Source organism: Uranotaenia lowii, chromosome 2 (assembly GCF_029784155.1).
Source record: "Uranotaenia lowii strain MFRU-FL chromosome 2, ASM2978415v1, whole genome shotgun sequence".
Taxonomy (NCBI): Eukaryota; Metazoa; Arthropoda; class Insecta; order Diptera; family Culicidae; genus Uranotaenia; species Uranotaenia lowii.
In genome coordinates, this window is record NC_073692.1 from 280794498 (window position 1) to 280817734 (window position 23237).

General features: G+C 37.8%; 1 protein-coding gene across 4 annotated transcripts in view; it reads left to right on the forward strand.

The window, feature by feature from the left end:
- The window catches only part of LOC129748938 (LIM/homeobox protein Lhx9-like), a 425064-nt gene that overhangs the window by 19075 nt on the left and 382752 nt on the right, over positions 1-23237 (forward strand). For 2 of the 4 annotated variants that reach the window (XM_055743748.1, XM_055743751.1), the window contains exon 3: positions 1195-1827. The exons of 1 other annotated variant lie outside the window; for it this stretch is intronic. The gene's annotated coding sequence lies outside the window, so the exon portion shown is untranslated. The remainder of the gene's footprint in view (positions 1-1194; positions 1828-23237) is intronic. One more of the 4 variants, XM_055743749.1, reaches the window with a different exon arrangement.

The window sequence follows — 23237 nt, forward strand, 5'->3', positions numbered from 1 at the left end:
GATTGCATTCTTCATTTTTGAATTATAAAAGATCCTTCTTAACGTGGGCGTCTTACCCCCAGTTCCCCTACATCAGAAAACCAAATTTTCTTACACCCAAAATAATTTTCACTTAAAAAATAAGTGATATCTGTAGTAAATTATCGCCATACGTAATTTCATTTGAATTTTAAGTGATGGGTCAAGTGAATTCACTTAAGTGACCGGTCAAGTGAATTACACTGTGACGTTCGAGTGAAATTTATCTGAATTTCTAAGTAAGTTTCTAATTGATTATCTCTTGCGTTTTTAAATAAAAGAACATTTATAGAACACCACTTCGATTTCAAATACTTACATTACGCTTTCGCCATACATTTATTGATTGGAAAATTCCATCGTTATTCCAAGGCAGATCGGTTACTGCGGACAATGCGACTTCTAAATCTTCCCTGCTGCAAACCAGAAAATCTGTCCGGTTCAACCCACTAACTGAAACATGATAACACCTTTAAAAAACTTTTTCTTACATCACGTTTAACACAAACTACCGCAAAATCGCCTAGTAAAGAATTGGGAAAATCCAAATCCAGCATAAGCTTTAAACGCTGCTCTTTAGAATTTGCCATTTTGAACTCTGAAAATAAACACAATTACAACCCGACATTCATTTGAAATTCAAGTGATGGGGAAGTGAATATTTTTTCTCACTTCAAATTCAAGTGACGCCTGAAGTGAATGTGGATGAATTCACTTGAAATTTAAGTGACTGCCAAGTGAAATGTATATGTCGCACTTGAATGGAAGAAAATCACTGGATCCTTGTTTTTAAGTGAAAAATCATGTGTATTTTAAGAGTGAATTTGGGTTCAGTGTAGTTTTCTTTGGCTGAAATTCTTGGAAACGTATAACGTATAACGTATAAGAGCCCGTATGAGTATATGACCTGCGAAAATAGTGCAATTAAAACAAGTCTACTGTGTATGTACGGAAATTTAATGTTAATAGACTACATGTTAGGCGAAAGCTTAAACATGAGAAAAAAAATTATGGTTGCTGACATTTGGTAGCTGTACCAAACCAGCTTATTCTTCCCATTGAGCACTTCCCCAAACACATTCAACACCCTGTACGCAGCAGTTATCGTCAGCACCTTGTTTCATTCATTTCTATTTCTTTTTTTTTCGGTGTGCTTCCACATCTCTATCCTTTCAGGGTTACAGGATTTTCCACTCACCACCCACTTAGAGTATCAATAGCAAGTGGAAACGAACCAGGCTGATTGGGTGGCTGACTGGCTCGTTGGTTGACAGGCTGCCGTAAGATCAAATTCGTAGTGTGTATTTGTGTGTGTGTACGTCTGTTTTGGTGGGAGAAAAAACTCCATTATAACGAACCGGTCGACTGATGCTGGCTGCTTGTCGTTTTTTTGCTGCTCCCCATTTTAAGTGAGGGTAAGCGAATTTTAAGGGTGCAGGAATAATAAAAAACAAACTCAGAAGAGTGTGGGAAAGAGAAACTTTGGCGATCCTGCCGTGTTGTGAAAAACGCTGTTGTTAGCAGAGAGAGCGTAAGTAAGTAAGTGAGTGAATGAGTGAGTGCGAGGACGAGAGAGAATTTTCCGAAGAGCACAAACCTCTGCACTCGTCGGGATTCATTTAGGTGAGGTTAACTGACTAACGAATTGTACACACAGCGGAGCAGAAGAAGAGGCAAAAAAATAGCCGAGAGTGGAAAAATAACAGGCTATCCTCCGCACACCCTCACACAAACACATACACACAGCGGGAGGAGAGACTTACTTCTGGAGGAACCCGACGGTTGCCGAGAGCTCGTATAATCAATTGGGTAAGTGCACGTTTCAATATCGTAATATAAAAGTAATTTAATTTAACGGATTTTAATGAATGCCCGTAAAAAAGGCTGGCACGTGGATGGTTGGAAGTGCCGCAAGGCAGGTGGAATGAGAGAGAGGAGGGTGGGTGGAAATAAAATGGAACTGAACGAAAACGAGAATGCGGAAGTGCGATTGGGATTCGGGATTCGGAGTTGGGTGGGTTCTGCCACAGCTGGAGAATGTGGAACTCCGAACGTGTCGAAATGATGGTGGATCAATGGCAAATGGCAGAATGAATAGGGAAATGTTCTGGCGATTTTATGATACCACACCGATATCGGTTGCACTGCACTGCTAGCTGATGATGATGGTGGGTAGGTATTGAGATATTTGATAGATACGAACGAGAAGGGCGAACGAACGGTGAGCGTTATTGCTCTTTGTTTTTCCTCATTAATCCTACTCAAGTGAACTTCTAATTAAGGCAACGGGCTAATTGATTGGTGAAATTTGTTTTTTTTTTCTAAGTTTCGTGATGCATTTGTTTGCCATTCAACTAAATAAATTCAATGTTTATAAGGGAGATACGAACACAAAAACAAACAGAATCGCAATCAATTATGATGTTTCCTCGAAGATATTCCTTTTAAATACTAAACATTAAAGCATACATCTTTCTAGGACATGATGGTTATCATTTTTCGAATGCTTAAACCACCAATCCACAGGAAGTGTACTTTGGATGCCGTTACTATCCTAGGCTATCCGCTAGACCACGACGCCGGTCTCATGTTAGATGTGGTAAAAGGTAGTTAGGGTTAAAATTAATTCAATCAATATTAAGGAAAAAATTACATCGTTCATAGAAAAAAAAAATAAACTGATTCGTATTTCAACATCAAGAGCATTAAATATATTAAGTTTCTTTCATTTCGTTGTGAAATTTAAGCAGCTCAATGTTTTTACCATTAAGGTTTTTATTGTTGAATTTTAAACGTTGTTTTTCGGCGAGTTTTACAAATTAAAAACGTTTTTTTCTACCAGTTGTCCAAACGTGTCGAGCTACTCTGGCTTTCGCTCCTCTTCAAAAGACACTAAAATATATTTTATATGACAAATTAATGCACTGGTGTAGCATAACACAGCTATGAAACTGGTCATATTTTCGATTTTGAAAACACTTAAATTTTAGAAAGAGTAGCAGGATACAACGCAATAATAACTACAGAAATTTTTCACATAAAACTAAGACGGGACAACAATGTAGTAAACAGACAACGAGATTCCTGTAATTTCAAAATAACATACGACCCCGTCATTCTCAAATTAACACAGACACTGACACACATATGTAAACTCAAAACAAAACCAACTTAGCCAGAACAAATTAGTATAGACGAAAGTCAGTAATTTGTAAGTTTAAAACAAAAACTGTAATTGTAGTATTAATTTGGAATTTAAAATATGTTTTAGTGTCTACTGCACAGTGGTGCAAAACATCAATCTAGCTGTACGAAATTAATAGCGCCCAGGAATGAAGAGATAGACATTTGATGTCCTCAGCAACATTGTTCAGTTTTAAATGGAGCATATTCTAGTAACAAGTTTTTTGCCGAGGGGTCCACCGATAGCGAGATAGAAATGCAGATTTTTTTGTTTTTTAAATTAGGGCTTTGATGTCTTCGACAAAGTTGTTTATCTGATCAAAATACATAAGTTAGTAGAATATGTCAAAGTCTTATCACATCACCTTCAGGAGTTACAGTCAAAGTAAAAAAAATCTCTTGTAAAAACAGTTTTTTGAACCTGACACGTTGTAGATTGGATACAATGGTTCACTGTCTTTGAAACAAAGTTGTTACAAGCCACGATCTACAATTGTCTCATACATTATGATGGGTTTAGAAGTTGCTGAAGCCCTATAGAAAGCATTTAGTGTACAGTAGTTTTTCGATTTTATCACGGTCAAAAAAAATTTCACCGTAAATATGACGAAACCGTGAATTTGACAAAACGAAAAATTCAAGAGGAAAAAAGTATTTTTAATGTGTTTAATTAATAATTTATAATGTTTTCAGTAGTAGAAATGTTTAGTAGCAATAATTTTTGATCATAAAATGTAATTATCAAAGATTTCTGAACACAAAGGATCGATTTTAGTTCAAATGATTCTTCTTTATAGCAGTTTGAGATTTTTAGTTGAAATGAAACCATGTAGAATATCAATTTGATAATCTACATCTAATTAAAGTGAACTATTTAGTTTTTATGTAAATTTAAAAGTCGTTTTCTTTTACGTCGATTTTAAAATAGAGTTTAAAGAAAAATGCATCAAAAATTTTTTTTTCTGCTAATTTTAAACTTCAATATTTTAATCTTCATTCACACCTTTGATTAACTAAAAAGTATACTTTTCGAAAAATATTTTGAAATTTGCTCAACTTAGACTTTGAAAATGTGTTTCTCGAAATTTTCTTTTTGGCCAGATAATCCTTTGTTTGTCATATGTAGAAAAATAGAAATCTTAGTCGTTTTTACATATTTTAAGGCAAAACTAGCAGGATATCATTTTTATCTTCCCAAATTATCCATTCAGACAGTACTAAAGGCTGTCCAACCAAGATTGCGCACGCCACCCTTTCAAATAAACAAACTAAACAAAGAAACCAGAGACACTTATCTCTTTTCAAAAACGCTTAAGTTCACCCATTTACATGATTCGCATAACTAAAAAATATTAACTTTTTTAGAGCGGCTAAGCAAGCACAAATAACAACACTAGCATTAGCGTGACGTTAAAATACTGTTGATTATTACAAGTTTTTTTGAATCCAAAGGACTATTTAATACACTATACAGCCAAAGTAAGAAGTTCAATGGCAGTTTCATATTAATGAAAACCTATATATCGTTACATAAATAAATAAAAAAAAATATCATGAACAAAGACGCTCTACGCTTTTGAACGAAAATAAAGGTCCTGGAAATGGTTTTGGAATGATTTCTGAAAAAGCGTGATAAAATCAAAACAATAACCGTGATAAAATCGAGCGTTAATTAGGCGAGTATTGATAAAATCGAACAGTGATAAATTCGTAAAACTACTGTATTTTATTGGCTATTTTCGAAGGCTCGTCCAACGAAAAGTGCACATTTTCGCAACACCCCCTTTTTTGTGATTATTTTTGATGATAAGAGGAACCATTTCCATTTGAAATAAGCCGGGAAATCGGTGGAACTAGTTCAAATTAACAAAATAGTTTGAGTTTTTTTTTTCGAAGAATGAAGGGTCATAACACATGATTTTTCGCACATTTTCATTTTTTCCGGATATTTGAGGTTAGATATTTTTATGAAAAAAAATTAAACAATATTCCAAATGCATGCATGCATCTTTCGACATGAAAAAACATAAACTTTGCAGCAAAACTGATTTTAAGTTACAACCAATAATTTGAGTAGCATCTGAAGTACAGTGCGTTTTGATGTGATATCATATGATTTTTGATGAAAAATTACATAATTAAGTGCATTAGAAATATGTGTTTTTTTTCATAAAAAATAACTTACCTTAAGTATTTCGGAAAATAGAAGATTTAAAACTTCATAGAAGTCGAAAAACCCCCAATTTAAATTTTTGGGGAAAATATTAAGACCCCGGCGCAAATTTTCGGATATTTCAAAAAATCTTAATGAGACAAATGAATGAACAGAAAACTGTTTAAACGTACACTTTTAATTTAAAATAATCTAAAATGAAAACAAGTTTTAAAAATTGCTAGAATTACGTACCAAATGTGGAAAATCATTATTGCTTAACGATCGCTCTTTGAATATTTATTTGTGCAAATTTTGTTATTTTAATTACTCCTTCATTAAAGTTTGTAATTCTATTGATATATGGAGTAATCCAAAAACTTTTAGAAGTAGTTCCTGAAACAACTTTGACGAAATTTAGGGACAAATGCCCCTTTTGGCGTAATTTTGACTATTATTGAAAGATGCATTGATAGCTATGGCAATAAACTTGATTATTATTAAGAATTTTTTAGGATAAGTTAAGACTTTTATAGGTTCATTTTTGGCATATCGGTGATATGTATATTCTTGGAGAAAGAATACCAGAATTAAAATTGATAAAGAAGGATAGATAGAAAACTTTATAGATGTTGAATTCTACAGAAATTGCTCTTTCGATCTTTTCAACATCTTTAAAATTTTTTCCTAACTTTTCTATCAATCTTTATCAATTTTCAATTCTGATATCCTTTCTCAAAGAATATATATTTTCACTGATATTCCGAAAATAAATTTACAAAAAATTTTCATTTGATTACATGTTTTCAATTTTTTCAATTTCTTCAAAAATTTGCTCTTTCAGTAACGTTTTTTAGAAACCTCAAGACTATCGAAAATTTTAAATTTTTTTTGGTTATTATGCTTATAAAATACAGAAAATATTCTGCATTGTTGCCAGAACCTTAGGTATGTTCTTTTTTCAAACATAATTTGGAAATTCACATTAAAACTGGATTTCGAATTGTTGCCTGTTCTAATAAAGTTTTCAATTTGACAGTTATGTGCTGTCTTTCTACGCAGCGTTGTCTCATGAAGGAAAACAAGAATAAAATTTTAATGCCAGTTAAGTGTTTCGCAGGACGTTTGATTACCCAAAACTATAACATCTATGAGTTCATTGTACAATGTACATGCCTTTTAAACCATATTTAAAGTTTTTATTTCTTGAAAGCTATTTTGAAGAATGTGTTTGTTGTTGTTACTAGGAGTTCAAAAAAAACATTTCGTCTGATTTTTGTTCATATGATTACTTGGAAGCCTATTCGGATAATTTTTTCATCCTTTTTTGTGTCGTCTAGAAATATAAACTTGTTGCGGATTAGCCTCACGACAGAGTTTCGAACGCAATATAAACACCCTTTTTAGCTTGATTTTGATCAGCTTAAATAAAAGCTACAAACAAATTTATTAATTTATTATACTTACTTACTTAATGATCCCGCGCCGATCCTCCGGTGCATAGGGCCGTGGTAAAAGACCTCCACTGTTGACGATCCGGAGCCAGCGTCTTCACCTGGTCCCAGTCAAGATTCTCGTCGACAGTTCGGATTTCAGCGGCTAGGCTTCGCCGCCACGAGTTTCTGGGTCTGCCTCTTCTTCGATGACCTTCTGGATTCCAATCTAGCGCCTCTCTGCAAATCTCGTTTTCATCTCTTCGCAGCGTGTGCCCAATCCATCTCCACTTACGTTCCCGAATCTCGATTTCTAGCGCCTTTTGATGACACCGGCGATGTAGTTCCTCATTCGAGATCCAGTTGCCAGGCCACCAAGCGCGGATGATATTCCGCAGGCAGCGGTTTACAAATACTTGCAGTTTTCGCGTCGTTACCGCATATGTGCACCAAGTTTCGCACCCGTACAGCAATACGGATTTGACGTTTGAGTTGAAGATTCGGATTTTTGTTCGTAGAGAGATCTGGCGTGACCGCCAGATGTTTCGGAGACTCGCAAACGCAAATCGGGCCTTTCTGATCCGTGTTTCGATGTCTTTTCTGGTACCACCATCAGGCGTAATCTGGCTACCAAGATACTGGAAGCACTCCACTTTCTCAACTTGTTGCCCAGCTACCATGAAACTGGAAGGATTTCCTGTGTTGATCTCCATCGACTTGGTCTTTCCGACATTGACTTTGAGACCTGCTGCCTTGGAACTTTCGGTGAGGTCGTCGAGTTTGCTCTGCATATCTGGTTGTGTTTGGGCGAGCAAAACAATATCGTCAGCCAGGTCAAGGTCGTTCAGTTGCTCCATTGTTGAAGGATTCCACGGCAATCCTCGGTTCGGTGCACAGTCAATCGATCCAATCAGAATCTCATCCATTACGATTAGAAAAAGTAGCGGTGATAGAATACATCCTTGTCTCACTCCAGCAGTTACCGGGATTGGTTCGGACAAGACACCGTCGTGCAAGACCTTGCATGAAAATGCCTCGTATTGTGCTTCGATGAGATGGACTAGTTTCTCTGGTACTCCTCTTCGCCTTAGAGCCGCCCAGATGTTTTCATGGTTAAGTCGGTCAAATGCTTTTTCGAAATCAACGAACACCAGCAGAAGAGAGTCCTGGAATTCGTTGATTTGTTCCAGTATGATTCGTAGCGTTGTGATGTGGTCCACACATGATCGTCGAGATCGGAATCCAGCTTGTTGCCGTCGGAGTGTAGCGTCTATTTTCTCCTGGATCCTGTTCAGAATCACTTTGCAGAGTACTTTGAGGGTTGTACAGATCAACGTTATGCCTCGCCAGTTACCGCACTCTGTCAGGTCTCCTTTCTTTGGGACCTTTACGAGGATACCCTGCATCCAGTCGGCCGGGAATGTTGCAGTATCCCAGATGTCAGCGAAAAGACGGTGCAACATTTGTGCTGATAGGGCAGGGTCGGCTTTCAGCATTTCAGCAGGGATGCAATCGATCCCAGGTGCTTTGTTGGATTTCATGTTTTTGATTGCCGTTTCTATTTCAGCCAGCGAAGGCGCTTCCGAGTTGACGCCATTTATGCGACTTACTGTTGGCGCTTCGAGCTGCAGATTCTGTTGGCCATCGCTATTCGTGACTCGAAAGAGTTGTTCAAAGTGCTCAGTCCATCGTTTGAGCTGATCTGTTCGATCGGTCAATAACTGACCTGCTCGGTCTTTTAGCGGCATTCTTGCATTAGTCCTTGCACCACTGAGGCGGCGAGAAATGTCATAAAGTAATCGGATATCTCCATTGGCGGCGGCTCTTTCTCCCTCTTCGGCTAGGGAGTTTGTCCAGGCTCTCTTGTCTCGTCTACAAGCTCGTTTAACTGCCTTTTCCAGCTCCGCATATCGTAAGCGGGCGGCTGCTTTGGCTGACCCGGTACATGCCTGCTCAATTCCGACTTTCGCCTTTCTCCGATCGTCGACCATCCTCCAAGTTTCATCCGACATCCATTCACTCCTTCTTCCACAAACTTTACCGAGAGTACCATGGCTCGTCGTGATAAAGGCATTCTTGATTCCACACCACTGTTCTTCGACTGTTCCGTCTGTCGGCAGCTCCGAGGCTCGGGATTCTAGCTGTTCAACGTATGCCCTTTTCACCTCTGGATTCTCCAACCGGCGGACGTCGTATCGACACCCGACTTTCTCCTCGCGCCGTTGGACACGCGCAACTCTCAGTCGTATCTCGCCAAGGGCGAGGTGATGGTCAGATGCAATGTCTGCGCTTCGTTTGTTGCGGACATCAAGAAGGCTCCTTCTCCATTTTCGACTGATGCAGATGTGGTCAATTTGATTTTCTGTTCGGCCATCTCGGGATACCCAAGTGACCTTATGTGCTGGTCGATGGGGGAAGAGCGATCCACCGATCACCATGTTGTTGTTGCCACAAAATTCTACAAACAGCTCTCCGTTTTCGCTCATCTGTCCTAGGCCATGGCGCCCCATGATGCGCTCAAGGTCCTGATTGTCGGAGCCAATCTTTGCGTTGAAGTCGCCCAAATGGATTTGGATGTCACCCTTCGGAATTCTCTCAACCACGCTGTTCAGTTGACTGTAAAACTGCTCTTTCTCCTGCAAGTCGGCAACGTCAGTTGGCGCATAACACTGGACCATTGTGAGGTTTCTAACCCGTGTTCTAAATCTGGCTACGATTATTCTTTCGTTTATCGGTTCCCATCTAATGAGGGCCGCGTAGGCCTGCGGGCTTAACAGGAAACCAACTCCTCGTTCCCGAGTAGCATGTTCTCCTCGTATGCCAGAGTAAAGCAGAACTTGCCCGGATTGTGTCTTGTGTTCTCCAGTATTAGGCCAACGGACTTCGCTCAGTCCCAGAATTTCAAGCTTGAGGCGGCTAGCCTCTCTAGCAAGTTGTTCCAGTTTGCCTTGTTGGGCAAGGGTTAAAACATTCCAAGTTCCAATTCGTGTCCGTGTTTTCATGCTAAAAGTCGTCGCCAAAGTTCCAGGTCGGTCATTTCTTTCGGATTCCGTAACAATTTCAAATCGGGAGCAGTAGGTTGTTAGCCTAAAGTCCCTATCCCGCGATGGGGCTGCCATCTTGGACTTAGCTGGCGGGAGCCGCATTTCATAAATTCAGCCGCTTGCTGCAAGACAGACGCTGCTTGAGCCGCCCCTGACCTGGAGAACAGACGCTCGGTTGTTGTTGCACGCCGCCCCTGACCTGGGGAACAGACGCGTGCGGCCACCTTCTCATTCTGCATGCGACCAAAGCATCCACCGGGGTTGGGTACCCGATCTCCGCTTAGGTTACTTAGGTTAATTTATTATGATTATTTATAATTATTTTTTCGGGAAAGTTTATATGAAATGGACTTAAATTTTAGTGTTTTAACTGATTTCTTCAATTGCATAGATATCGGGTTGTTATTCGACGGTTTTACTCTAATGATTTGACCACGTTTGGCTCTTCCCCACTTTGATTATTTCCGTTCGATGACAGCTCTTCGTTGTGCACCCTTACCAATTCTACTTGTTTTTGCAAGGTTGCCAGTTTCGTTTTTAGCTGAGCTGTTGCTCGAATCGGAGGGTCGACGGATGTACAGTTGGCCTCAACAAAACTCGAAAAAGAGCACAAGAATATCGTTAGAAAAAAGGCTTTGCTTTTGCGTTTGTAACGATTCAGAAATCACTTTGGAATGTAGATGGACATTTTTGTCGTTTAAATAGAATGTTAAATTTTTTTTATCATGATCTAGGGCTTGAGGTTGTTCAAAAATATTCTTAATTCATTGAAAATGTGTTAAAGTGTCTCTGAATTAGTTATTTATGATTCATTAAAAAGATTTTGTGAAAAATCGAATGTTCTAAAGCTGGTTTTTCAATGTAGGAACATTTTTTGTTTCATTCATAAAAATTCAAAATAATATTTCAGAATCTATGAACATTGCCTCCAAAATTCGCTAACCCTTCGTTTCATAAAGTAACAATTTTTTTATGTTGAATATCCACCATGGGTGCACGGATTCACCGCAGTTTCTGCCTAAGTATGTGCTCATATGCATTCTTTAGATTGTAAAGTTCGACAAATCTCCAATGCAACGCGTACACCATACACGGACCTCATGGTTTCGTATGAACTGTTATGGAGTGAATGTATTGTGTTTATGTAGGTTTATTTTGTGTTTATTGTAGTTTATTTTGGAAGAACGACTCAATCAGGTGGGCTAGTTTACTTACAGGTATTCCGGCATCCGTGTATATACCTGGACAGGTGGCAACTGATTGAACATTCTTATTATATAGTCAGATATATGAGAAAACACATCTTACCTGTCGGCCACTTATGGGATTCGAACCCAAAAGTTTTCTTGCCGATACCAGGAATCGAACCCATTACGCCGGGCATATCAAAACCAGACTCGCGCCAGCCTATCCACTAGATCACATCGGCGCTTCGTTTCATAAAGTAACAAATTTGCAACAATTAATGTACGGCAAAATGGAAAAAGCGTATTTTATTAACAAAAAATCATGAAACGAAGGGTTGAATAATGTCGTGTTTTAATTCGAACATAAAAGCATCCAGCATTTCATTTGAAACAAAGTTAAGGAATAAAATCCCAACAAATTTTAGTACCTTTTTTCCAAATTTGATTTATTTACCGTTTTTATTGCAATTTTCTATACCTAGTTGATAATTATTTATTTTTATCTGCTGTTCAATACTTTTTTGTATTGTTTGTGTTGATCATTTTTTTTCCCTTTTATAGGATCAGCATCAATTTAAGAAAATTAAGTTTCTATTAAGAATTTACAATTTATTATTTACTCAACTCATGTTTGAGAGAGTTAAGCAACAAACACTATGCTAATACATAAGCTCGGTAAATTACTTACTCATGAGCTTGAAATATTTGGAAAAAAGGAAAAGACTATGTTATAATAAGAATTAATTTATTGTTTGATGTACAGTACTCGCTTTTTAATCGGACACGCTCGGTTATCGGACGTTTTTGGGGCCTGGAACCAATTGATCATCTATTGGTTCAAAATATTGGTTCAAAAAGGTCGTTGGTTTTTCCATAAAAACAAAATCTAACCTTAAGTATTTCGGAAAATGGAAAACTTCAACTTCATAGAAGTCGAAAAACCCCCAATTTAAATTTTTGGGGAGATTATTAAGGCCCTGGAGCATATTTTCGGATATTTTAAGAAATTTTAATGAGACAAATGAATGAACAGAAAACTGTTTAAACGTACACTTGTACAGTAGACCGCTGCAAAAAATGACTTTTTGCTCCCATATGTTTTTTCGATGCCTTTTGAGTCACCAAGCATCAGTGTAAAATTTGAGATGATTTAGATGATTCCTGAGTTAGCGCAACGCGTTTCAATTTTGTATGGAATTTTGTATGGAAGAAGACATTTTTGGACATTAAATCATCCAGGAAGTTCAAATAAGCTTGAAATAAAGTCGGTCTTTAATTTTTGGTTTTGACTATGCTTAAGCTTCATTTTTTGCTTACATGACAAGCAGCTTTCATGCAGAATTTCATGAAAAAAGTTATTATCCCTTCAAAATAAAAAATCTGTATCCATTGAAAAACATTCAAAAATGGCAGACTTTGCTTGCTAGAGCTGCTAATAATTGCATGAAATATTTTCCAAAGGCTTTATAAACCAATAAATTCTCTGACAATGCACAGCAGTTTTTTTAGATTTTTTATTTCCATCCTACTGTTACACAGCTTTCAAACAAGCAGTCAAAAACGATATAATTAAAAATTGAATTTTGAAAACAAAAATTTTAAATTACATTGAATATCTTTTCTGGAGTTCAATTTAGGTTTGTGCTTTGTTCACATGAAATGTACTGCAAGAATCAAGGAACATTTTTCATCCAAAGTTATATTTTTTGGAACTTTCAGAACATCTCTGGCGATTTTTGGATGAAAAATTTTGTTTTCCCATACAAATTTCCATACAAAATTAAAAATCGATGCGCTAATTCAGGACTGGATGGATCACATCCAAAATTTTTATTGCTATTTCTGGCAGCAAAAATAACCAAAAAAAAGTTATGGGAGGTGTAAAAATTTAAGAATTTGGAATTTCCATACAAAGCTTGCAGCGGTCTATTGTACGTACAGGTTATCGGTTATTGGACAATTTTGGGGCCTGGAACTAATTGATAATCTTTTGGTTCAAAATATTGGTTCAAAAAGGTTGTCGAAATTTTTACACAAGTTTTGTGAGCTAGCTTGTACATCTGTTATCGGTGCCTAAGGCCAGGCTTAGAAGACATATTTCTTATTAGAGTTCATTCACAAAAGTTAGAGCCAAAATACTGTTATTTGCGACAGACCTTAAAACTTCAACACTAAAAATCACAAATCACTTGCAAATTGTTATTTGTATGTGGTGTCTTCGACAACATTGCCTCAAAAACTGTTGGCTACAACATGGTAGAAGACAGTTTGATTCTATCTGTTCACTGAAAAAAGTTTTTATATGTAAATTATTGAAGAAAATACCGAATAAGTTTTAAGATTGTTTTGCTTATGTAATATGACACCTTCAACAGCGAAACTTCAATAGCTATTTTCTTGAAACATATCATGTTGCTTATACGACCTGCTCAAAACTAAATGAAACTTTTTAGTTTTTCTCAGTTTTGTGAAGTGAGATTGCTCTCTGTTAAGAGAACTTAGTTAGTAAAGTTAACCCTTCGTTTCATGAAGTTACAAATTTGCAACAATTAATGTATGGAAAAAGTGAAAAATCGTATTTTATTTTTATTTTTTTTGTTGATGTACACATCATTTGCAACTGTTTGAAATGATTTTCAACGATAAATAAAAAATCATGAAATTAAGGGTTAAATGATTTAATTCTTCTGAACACCAAAGTCAATCTGTTGATTAGCTTTCTCATACATCTTCTGGTTGGAGCTAACCTTCAATCAATTTTCTTTTGCTTAGCCATTAAAAATTATAACGATTCATAAGGAAGAGAATATTTTTATAACCCCTTGAAACATCCCTTAAAATTGATTTTATTTTAATTTCGTTTATACGAAAAGATGACGATAAACGATTCAAAAAACTTAACCAAAAAACTCTAAAAAATTAAAAATGTTCAGTTATTTATTTCGAAAACCAATGTGATACCCATGTTACAGAAACTATCTGGGTTAAAAATAACTTCAGAGATCTGAGTTCTAGGGCCGGAAAACTGTGTTATGATAATATCGTTAGAAATTCTCAAATAAAATCTTATGATATTGAAAAATATATTGGAGCTGATATCCGAATCTTAATCCGTTGTTTTATATGTACTTATGTGTATTAAATCAACAAAAATATTTATATTTCCTTTCTAAACGAAGCCCATCAGATTACTAGTAACGTGTCGCATCCTTCAAAAGTTTATTTAATTTTGAATGGAAGTTTGCAGCACTACACCGGCACAGGAGACGTGCATACAAAAATCGAATATACATCACTTTCCATGCTCAAAAGTAATCGAGTGGAAAAGTGATATAAATTTCCTGCCAGTGTTTTTTTTCCTCGGCGGCGCGTCGCATCATCACATCTTTTTTCACTGCTTGCTCTTTCCACGTTTTCATGTTTTCGATCCTTCAGCCCAACCATGATGGCAAAAGCAGAGCATCGGAGGCATCGGAGCAGCATCGGGCCAATTTTCCACTTATTTTCCTTTTTCGATTTCACCCATCCACAAAAGCCAGCAAGGATTCCAATCAACGCAAACCACCCACTTTTCCGTCTGTTTTACTTACTTGGCATCCAATTTTCATTCGATTGTTTCTATCGTGGCTCCAGGTTTGGGAGCTGTGCTGTGATGAAAAACTCAAGGAAAACCCGACAGTGAGAGAGAATGAGAGCAGCCGAAGATAGGACTAGGTAGTAGAGTGAGCACGTGCTGGAAGCTGAATGAAACCGTCAATTTCTCCCTCTTCTTCCTCACTTACGGGCTGTTTTCAGTTGCTCATTTCCGATTGCATCCAGCCTGGCTGTGCTTTTATTTATTTTTCCCCATTTTCTGTATTCATCACACCACGCCGATGATGTTTTAATTTGCGAATTAAAAAAGCATCACACTTAATTTGTTTATCGAAATAAAATTTTAATTGAATTTCGTAACGAAAACCCACTGCGCTTCGCGCCGCCCGTCTGATCGGAACGGAGATTTTTCTCGTTTCGTCCGTTATGTGTAGTACGGCTGAGTGACATTAAATTAAGTTATCGTCATGCGTTTGACTGAAGTTGGGATGACAGTTTTTGCAAATTCCATCGATATGTTACAGGATTTGGGAGGCATTTCATCATGGAAGAATCAAATTATTATGATCATTATCCATATTTCTTATTGGTTGCCCTTTTGGAGCTGATGATGAGTGATTTTTGAAGTCTTTTGTCAGAAAATTAAACTAATAGGTTATTCTATTCGCAAATAGAATTGTATCAACAACGTACACACGACACACGACACAATTAAAACACAAAAAAATAGTATGGTATCAAAAAACAATTCCACAACTCCAGATCGAAAATAAAATTATTTAAATTCTTTGAAACTAAGAAACTTCGCCTTTAAATGGTTTTGAAGTTGATTTCAACAACCGTAATAAATAATCATAGGTAGTATTGAATATGAATTACTTTACTTTATTACTTTACTAAATAAATTTTTATACCCCCATGAGTGGTTTAAACCTCATGGGTTATCATTTTTAGGGAACTTATTTAAAGTAGAAGTTAAAGTTAAAGTTATTTCCTATTATTATAAAAATAAAAAAAAATCTAACAATCGACATTTCAATATTTAAAAACCAATATTCGCAACACAAACAACAAACAAAAAAAGCAACACTGTATAAATCTTTAATTTGGAATCAGATAAGCTTGCCAGATTGCCTGGTTTTATCCGCACTTGCCCGGATATTTGATAACAAAATTTGGGACCAGTCCAGCCCGACTCGGTTGCACGGATTTCATAGAAAAATGCCCAGATTTAGCAGGATTTTTATACTTTATTTGTAAAATCATACAAAAAACTCAGGTAAAGTCATTATATTTTGAATTTTTGTTGAAGAAGCGAAAATTTCTAATCTAATTTTCTCAAAACAATCATATTTGATTTTTTGGAAGCCTTAAACACGATTTAAAATATGATGATGTGTTGCTATGATAACATACAATATTTCGAGTTATTTTAGCCTTGATTTTTGTTGTTTATTTCCTGAGTTTTGACCAAATTTGCCCGGATTTTAGATTGAGAATTTGGGAATCAAGTGTCCGGGTTTCGTCAGATTTTTGGATAAAATTTTAGCTCAGATTCGCTCGGTCTGGACACGTTCGGGAAAAATTCTGACAAATTTGGTGTTCTGCCAGTTTCCCAAAAGTGAGTAACCCTAGAAGTTTACCTAGATTCGGAAACAGAGTTATCAGAGTGTAAAATAAAATGGGTATATGCGTCTGAGCGTGAATGATCGAATCGTCGCCGCATGGGCGCTGGCATGTTGGATTGATGAAAGCAGAAAATTGATATTGAAAAAGTAAGGAAGAATTAAGATAGTTTTGGAAGACAATTGCCCATATTAATGATGATAAAGTGGCAGAGATCAGTTTAGGAACAATTCTGCAATCTTCAAATAAAAAATTATATTGAGTTTGTTTATAAATACTTACTACACATTACCTACCGTAGAACAGGATTAAAAATTGTACTAGCTTACCGTGAGTTGTGGAAATAATCTGAAAAATAAATGATGTTAAATAGAAAGTTTGTAATGAAGGATTCAGGCGTAGCTAGGAAAAATCAATTTGGTGTTTTTTCGAACTGTAAAGAGATGAACGTTGAACTTTGTGATTATGATTATGATTATTTATTTTTTTTTTATTTTCATAGTATACCGTCTCACGACATAACTTGACGAACATAATTCCTAAAAATCACTCGGTCCATGGCAACCGTTCTCCAATTTCTCGGGCACCCCACGTTCGCCAGATCACGCTTCACTTGGTCTAACCACCTCGCTTGTTGCGCCCCCGCTCGTCTTGTTCCTACCGAATTCGTAGCGAACACCTGTTTTGCAGGACAGTCGTCCGGCATTCTCGCAACATGTCCCGCCCAGCGTATCCGGCCCAGTATTCAGAAGGTGGTTTCACCACCTTCTGAATACTGGGTTCGCCGTAGAGTCGCGCGAGCTCGTGGTTCATCCTTCGCCTCCACACTCCGTTCTCCTGTACGCCGCCAAAGATGGTTCTTAACACTCGTCGCTCGAATACTCCGAGTGTACGCAGGTCCTCCTCGAGCAATATCCATGTCTCGTGCCCGTAGAGAACAACCGGTCTAATGAGCGTCATATACAGATTACACTTCGTGCGAGGGCTAAGTCTTCTCGACCGCAGTTGCTTGTGGAGTCCATAGTAGGCACAACTTCCGTTGATAATTCGCTGCCGGATCTCACGGCTGGTGTCATTGTCTGCGGTCACCAGTGAGCCGAGATAGACAAAGTCTTCGACTATCTCCAGCTCGTCGCCGTCGATCGTGACCTTGTTATTGCTGGACAAGCGGGTTCGGTCGGTCTCGGATCCGCTGGCCAGCATAAACTTCGTCTTGGACGTATTAATCATCAACCCAATCCTTCCTGCTTCGCGTTTCAGTTTACGGTAGATCTCCTCCACCGCCGCAGATGATCTGCCGACTATATCAATGTCATCGCCAAAGCAGATAAGTTGACTGGATCTGTTGAAAATCGTGCCCCGCATTTCGCCCACCGCTCATCGAATAACACCTTCTAGCGCCACGTTGAACATCATGCAGGATAGACCATCACCTTGTCGAAGCCCCCTGCGCGATTCAAATGAACTCGACAATTCACCCGAAATTCGCACACAGCACTGCGTTCCATCCATCGTCGCCTTAATTAGTCTGATCAGCTTCCCGGAAAAGCCGTTCTCGTCCATAATTTTCCATAGCTCGTTACGGTCGATTGTGTCGTATGCGGCTTTGAAGTCGATGAATAGATGGTGCGTACGGACTTGGTGGTCCCGGAATTTTTGGAGGATTTGCCGCAATGTGAATATCTGGTCCGTCGTTGACCGTCCCTCCATGAAGCCGGCCTGATGACTTCCCACGAATCTGTTTGCTTGTGGTGTTAAGCGGCGGAGTAGGATTCGGGACAACACTTTGTAGGCGGCATTGAGGACAGTGATCGCTCGGTAGTTCTCCCAGTCCAATTTATCGCCCTTCTTGTAGATGGGGCATATTACCCCCTCTTTCCACTCCTCCGGTAGCTGTTCTATGTCCCAGATCCGGATTATCAACCGGTGTAGGCAATCGGCCAAATTGTCCGGGCCCATTTTGATGAGTTCAGCTGCGATGCCATCCTTCCCAGCCGACTTGTTCCTATTCAGCTGGCGAATGGCTTCCTTAACTTCACTCATCGTTGGGAGTGGCTCCTCTACGTCGTTGGCTACGCCGGCGATGTACCTTCCCCCACTGTCTTGATCTCCTGCATGTGCGCCGTTCAGGTGTTCATCGAAGTGCTGCTTCCACCTTTTGATCACCTCACGATTGTCCGTCAGGATGCCTCCGTCCTTATCCCGGCATATTCGTGAGTTGATCGGCCACCACCCGATCACGCGCTTTTGCATCTTTTCCATTACTATAAAAGCTGTTCCAAGCTCGTGTGTGTTGCCGCAGCTCTGGTAGATGGCACGACCATCTGGGTACGTTCGTACCGTGGAGCCCTTCCAGCATACCTCCTGCAGCGCTACGATGTCGAATTTGCGGCTCTTCAATTCGTTGGAGAGCACGTGGGTACTGCCCACAAAATTTAGAGATCGGCAGTTCCATGTTCCAAGTTTCCAATCGCTAGTCCCTTTTCGTCGCGTGGATCTTTGCCGATTTTCATCCGAAATTTGTTGTTCGTTGTTCGTTGCTTATGTTTTTTGTAGTCACGGGCTCGCAAGGCCCGCAGCTAACCCCACTATCTCGCAGGAGGACCGTCGTGATGTTGCTGTTTTGGGTCCCGAAAACCACCAGGACGTTGTTGCACTCCGCACACCGCCCCTGACATGGAGAACAGACGCGTACGAAGCCCCCTATCTCAGTCTGCATGCGACCAAAGCATCCACCGGGGTTGGGTACCCGATCTCCGCTAAGGTTGCTCGCACCCCAGCTAGCACCACGGGGAGGTAGAGAATCGGAGTTGCAGACAAGAGGTGATATGACCACTACCCGAAGGTTGGGTGTATGGGGTCTCGAGTTGCACATTGTCTACCGTTCGCTAGCCGATTATGATTATGAATGATTCGAGTTCTATAGTTTTTAGTGATTCGCCTGAATTACTGCAAAGTTGTTTTTCCTGAATCAAAACACCGCAACACTTTGGTTTAAATCATTTATTGAACACTGATAAATGTTAACGGTCAAAACAATATTTTTAATCTTAAATGAATGAGCCTTACTAATAATAATGTTTATGTAACTAGAAAAGTTCGACAAAAACAACCAAAAGAAAATAAACGTTAAAATGACACTACTCGAACTCCCCTAAATGATACATTGAATTTGAATTAACAATCGAGATCTCTTTTTTAAAATATACAAAGTTATAGGATCCATTCACTACTCATAACATGTAAAGAAAATCTGGAAAAATTAGGTTTTTGGAAAAATGGAATCCAAAAATGTTTTGCTTCACTCGCCTATTTTGTTCGAAAATCCCCAGTGTGCATTGTACTGGAATATTTTTTTTAGATAGAATTTCAAAACATATGCAGGAAAATAAAAAAAAATCAATTCAACTGATTAGCTCAAAAATATCTAAGAAAAACTTTAGATTTCTAGAAAAATAAGAGATTTCTTTTTGTTTAATATATCTTCAAACAAACCGTGATTCATTTCACAAATGACATAAGAAATCGTCGTAATGTATAAGCAATCGTACATTGTTCAACCCAACTCATAAATGTTCCAGTGAGAAATGTTTGACTCCAAAGTTTTAATTTTTGTGTAAAGTTTTCCTTCGCCATGTTTAAACTGAACTCGCTTTTCCAACCACGTTTTCGAAAGCATTTGTTTCTTTCAATATTTTGATTCATTCTGCTATTCCAAGATTCACACAACCAGGAATCAATTGCTTTTATCGCCCGAAATGCATCAGCTGAATGGCTCAATATCAATAAAGATCCATTACTCACTAACCGGTGATCCAATCCTTGCATATTGAAATTTTCAATTCCCCTTAAATGTTTGCCCGTCTGCTGATTGACATTGCCGTTCAGCTCCGTAATCTGCCAAATGGGAAAACCTTCCATCAAGCGACACAGAAAAATAAAAACAGTATCCGTCCGTTGTATATCCATATAAAGATAAAAAAAATCCCGCATCACAGAGAAGGAATGGTCATTCCGTTTTCGATAATGCTTTCTCCGGTCACTAAAGTTTTTCCGACGATACCTCGAAGAGTAAGAGAGAGAGTGAGCCTTACGGGACGTCTTCTCATTGATACGACTGAGATTGGTATTTTCCATTTCCTTTTTTTTGCGCATCATCGCAAATTCATTCAGGGAGCCGCTCTGTATTGACGGTGGGGTTTGTGTTGTTGTGCTTCGTCTTTCTTTTCTGATTTTTTTCTTCGTTTCTCTCGATCGGCCGGTTGTGATTTAATGGAGCAACCTTCCTCCCATCGAGACCGACCACTTCGCCAGTGATGTGGTGGAAACGACTGCTCGCTAGAAAGTGACGCTGGAAAACACATAATAATGGAAATTGATTGTATGGGCATTTATTTTGTATCGCAGAAAGGAAATACATCCCGAACTCAGATCGTCGAAACCAATAGGATAAAGCTTAGAGTTTTGCATCCTTTCCTCATAGAGAGAAATGTATTCTAAATTTTTTTTTTTTTGATTTGGTCCTTAGAAAATATTCAAATCTATTCTTCATCTCAATCGCTGAAATCGTTATTGACACATCATAAAATCATGAATCAAAAGAGATCCTCAAAATGTTCTTTGGTAACTTATATCTTTGAGTTTAGAATCTAAATATTTTTAAATAATTTTCGAATTTCAAGCCAACTTCTCAATCTGGGCTTCAAAGAAAAAAAAAAATGTAAAAAAAATAATGTAGAGGTAGGAAGGGTTACCCCCTTTAGGCACCCTGCTCCCATCGTTAGCAAATACAACTACAAGACTATTTTTATTTTTAAAATGCTAGTATTTTTGCATTTTTCTAAGTTTTATGGTTTTCGAATAACGCATGTGGTAGACCTATTCATACCGCGGGCGGTCAAATGACGGCAAACACCTTTTTTGCTAAAACTGTCTTGTTTCTCAACCGATTTCTACAAAATTTATAGTTTTGGATAGCTTATGTTATTCAGCATCACTAGAATCGGTATAAAATATCCTTTCTTGAGCATACCTATAGATTTATTGTCTAAATCTGATGTACTCAAAACTCAAAATCCAGTGCGAAGCTATATTCAGGCGTAGGAATTGTCTCAAAAAATCCATACTGATCAAAAGTTTGAAAAACAGCTAACTTTGAAAAGTCGTCATAAATTTTGTGTTTCATATTTCCAAAATACAGGGTTGCTAGCGAACCGGGAAAACCGGGAAACCCGGGAAAAACTTTGGAATTTCATCACGTCACCGGGAAACCGGGAAAGCCGGGAATTTTGGCATCTCACCGGTAAAATTGACAAAATTGAAATTTTTCACGGAATTTCAAAAATATGTTAATAATTATTTCAAAATTTAAGAGTATTTTTGAGAGTCTCGATGTATATTTATCTCATAAACGCTTATTTTCGTTCATTAGTAAGCAAACGAAGTTTGAATTGTTTTTTTTAACTAATTGTGGAGAAATATGATTTATCTCATTTTTTCACTCTCCGCAAGTGTGCTACACTTACAAGCATAACTCAAATGATATAAATTTAATAATGAAACTATTATCGACAAAACTAAACACAAAACTAACTATAGTCGAACCTGCTTGAGTAAGAGTCCAAAGTACTGCACTTTTTTGTCTCTCTTAAAGAGGTTTCTAAGTTAACCATTCATTTTTCTAGCCCAGTTCGTTAGATTTGTTTAAAAAAAATCATGAAAACCTGTCAATTTGTTACGAAACGACTACGTGTTAGAAGACGCCGAAGTGTTTGCCATGATTTCTAACCGGTTAACAAGTTTTGGTGTACAATTATTAGAAATTTCAAGCCTTTTATATTAATTTTTTTTTATTCACCATGATTTTATATCAAAAAATAGTATAATAAATATCGAGAAAATCATCATTTACAACCTGGAAAAAACCTGGGAAATACCGGGAAAAACTTTGGAATTTCAAAACGAAAAATCGCTAGCAACCCTGAAAATATAAAGACGCCAAAGTGAAATAAATTACGTCAACTTTCCATTTCACTTTTTTTCTAGTGTAACTGGCGGTTTATTTTTGAAAAGTACAGGTTTTCATCAACTTTACATTTTTTGTGGTCATGATCTTTAAAAAAAATTTAAAAAAAAAATTCCATATGTGCTTAAGCTTTCTCAGACACAAAGTGATTTTTTTTTCGAGCAATTAATAACTGATTTACAACCTTTTTCCTGAAGCATATTTTTTCAAACATTTTGGACTTCGTATAAGTTTAAAATAAATAATTGTAGCTGAAAGTTGTCTGAGAATCATATTTGAGTCACATAATAAGATTTCCTAAACTATAAATTTTGTGGTAATCGGAGAATTTCAGCGAAAAACTTGTTTGCTGTAATTTGACCGACCGCGGTATGCGACAGCGGGATAAAAGAACAGCTTGAAATTGGAAAGTGAGTTGAGAGGACAGCCTGAACATGGCGATAATTATTCAAGTGAGTTGAGAGGACTGCATGTAATTGCAAGACGAGTTGAGAAGACAGCTTGAACATATCGATAAAAATTTCAAGGGAGTTGAGAGCACAGCTTAAAATTGAAGGGCTTGTTGAGAGGACAGCCTGAACATATCGATAAAAATTCCAACCGAGTTGAGAGGACAGCTTGAAATTGAAAAGGCGAGATTAAAAGACAGCCTGAACATATCGATATCAAGCGAGTTGAGAAACAGCTTGAAATTGGAAGGCGAATAAAGAAGACAGCTTTACATTTTATCAAATTGATAATCATGCGGATTGAGAGGACAGCTTGAGATAAGATAGCAATTCAAAGCGAGTCGAGAAGACAGCTTGAAATTAAAAAAAGTGGGTCGAGCTTGAATATCATTTCAAATTGAAAACCAAGCGGATTGAGAGAACAGCTTTAGATAAGATTCAACTATGAAGCGAATCGAGAGGACAGCTAGCAAATCAAACGAGGACAGTTTGGGATGAGAGTAAACAGGGGTGAAAGTCGAGGGAC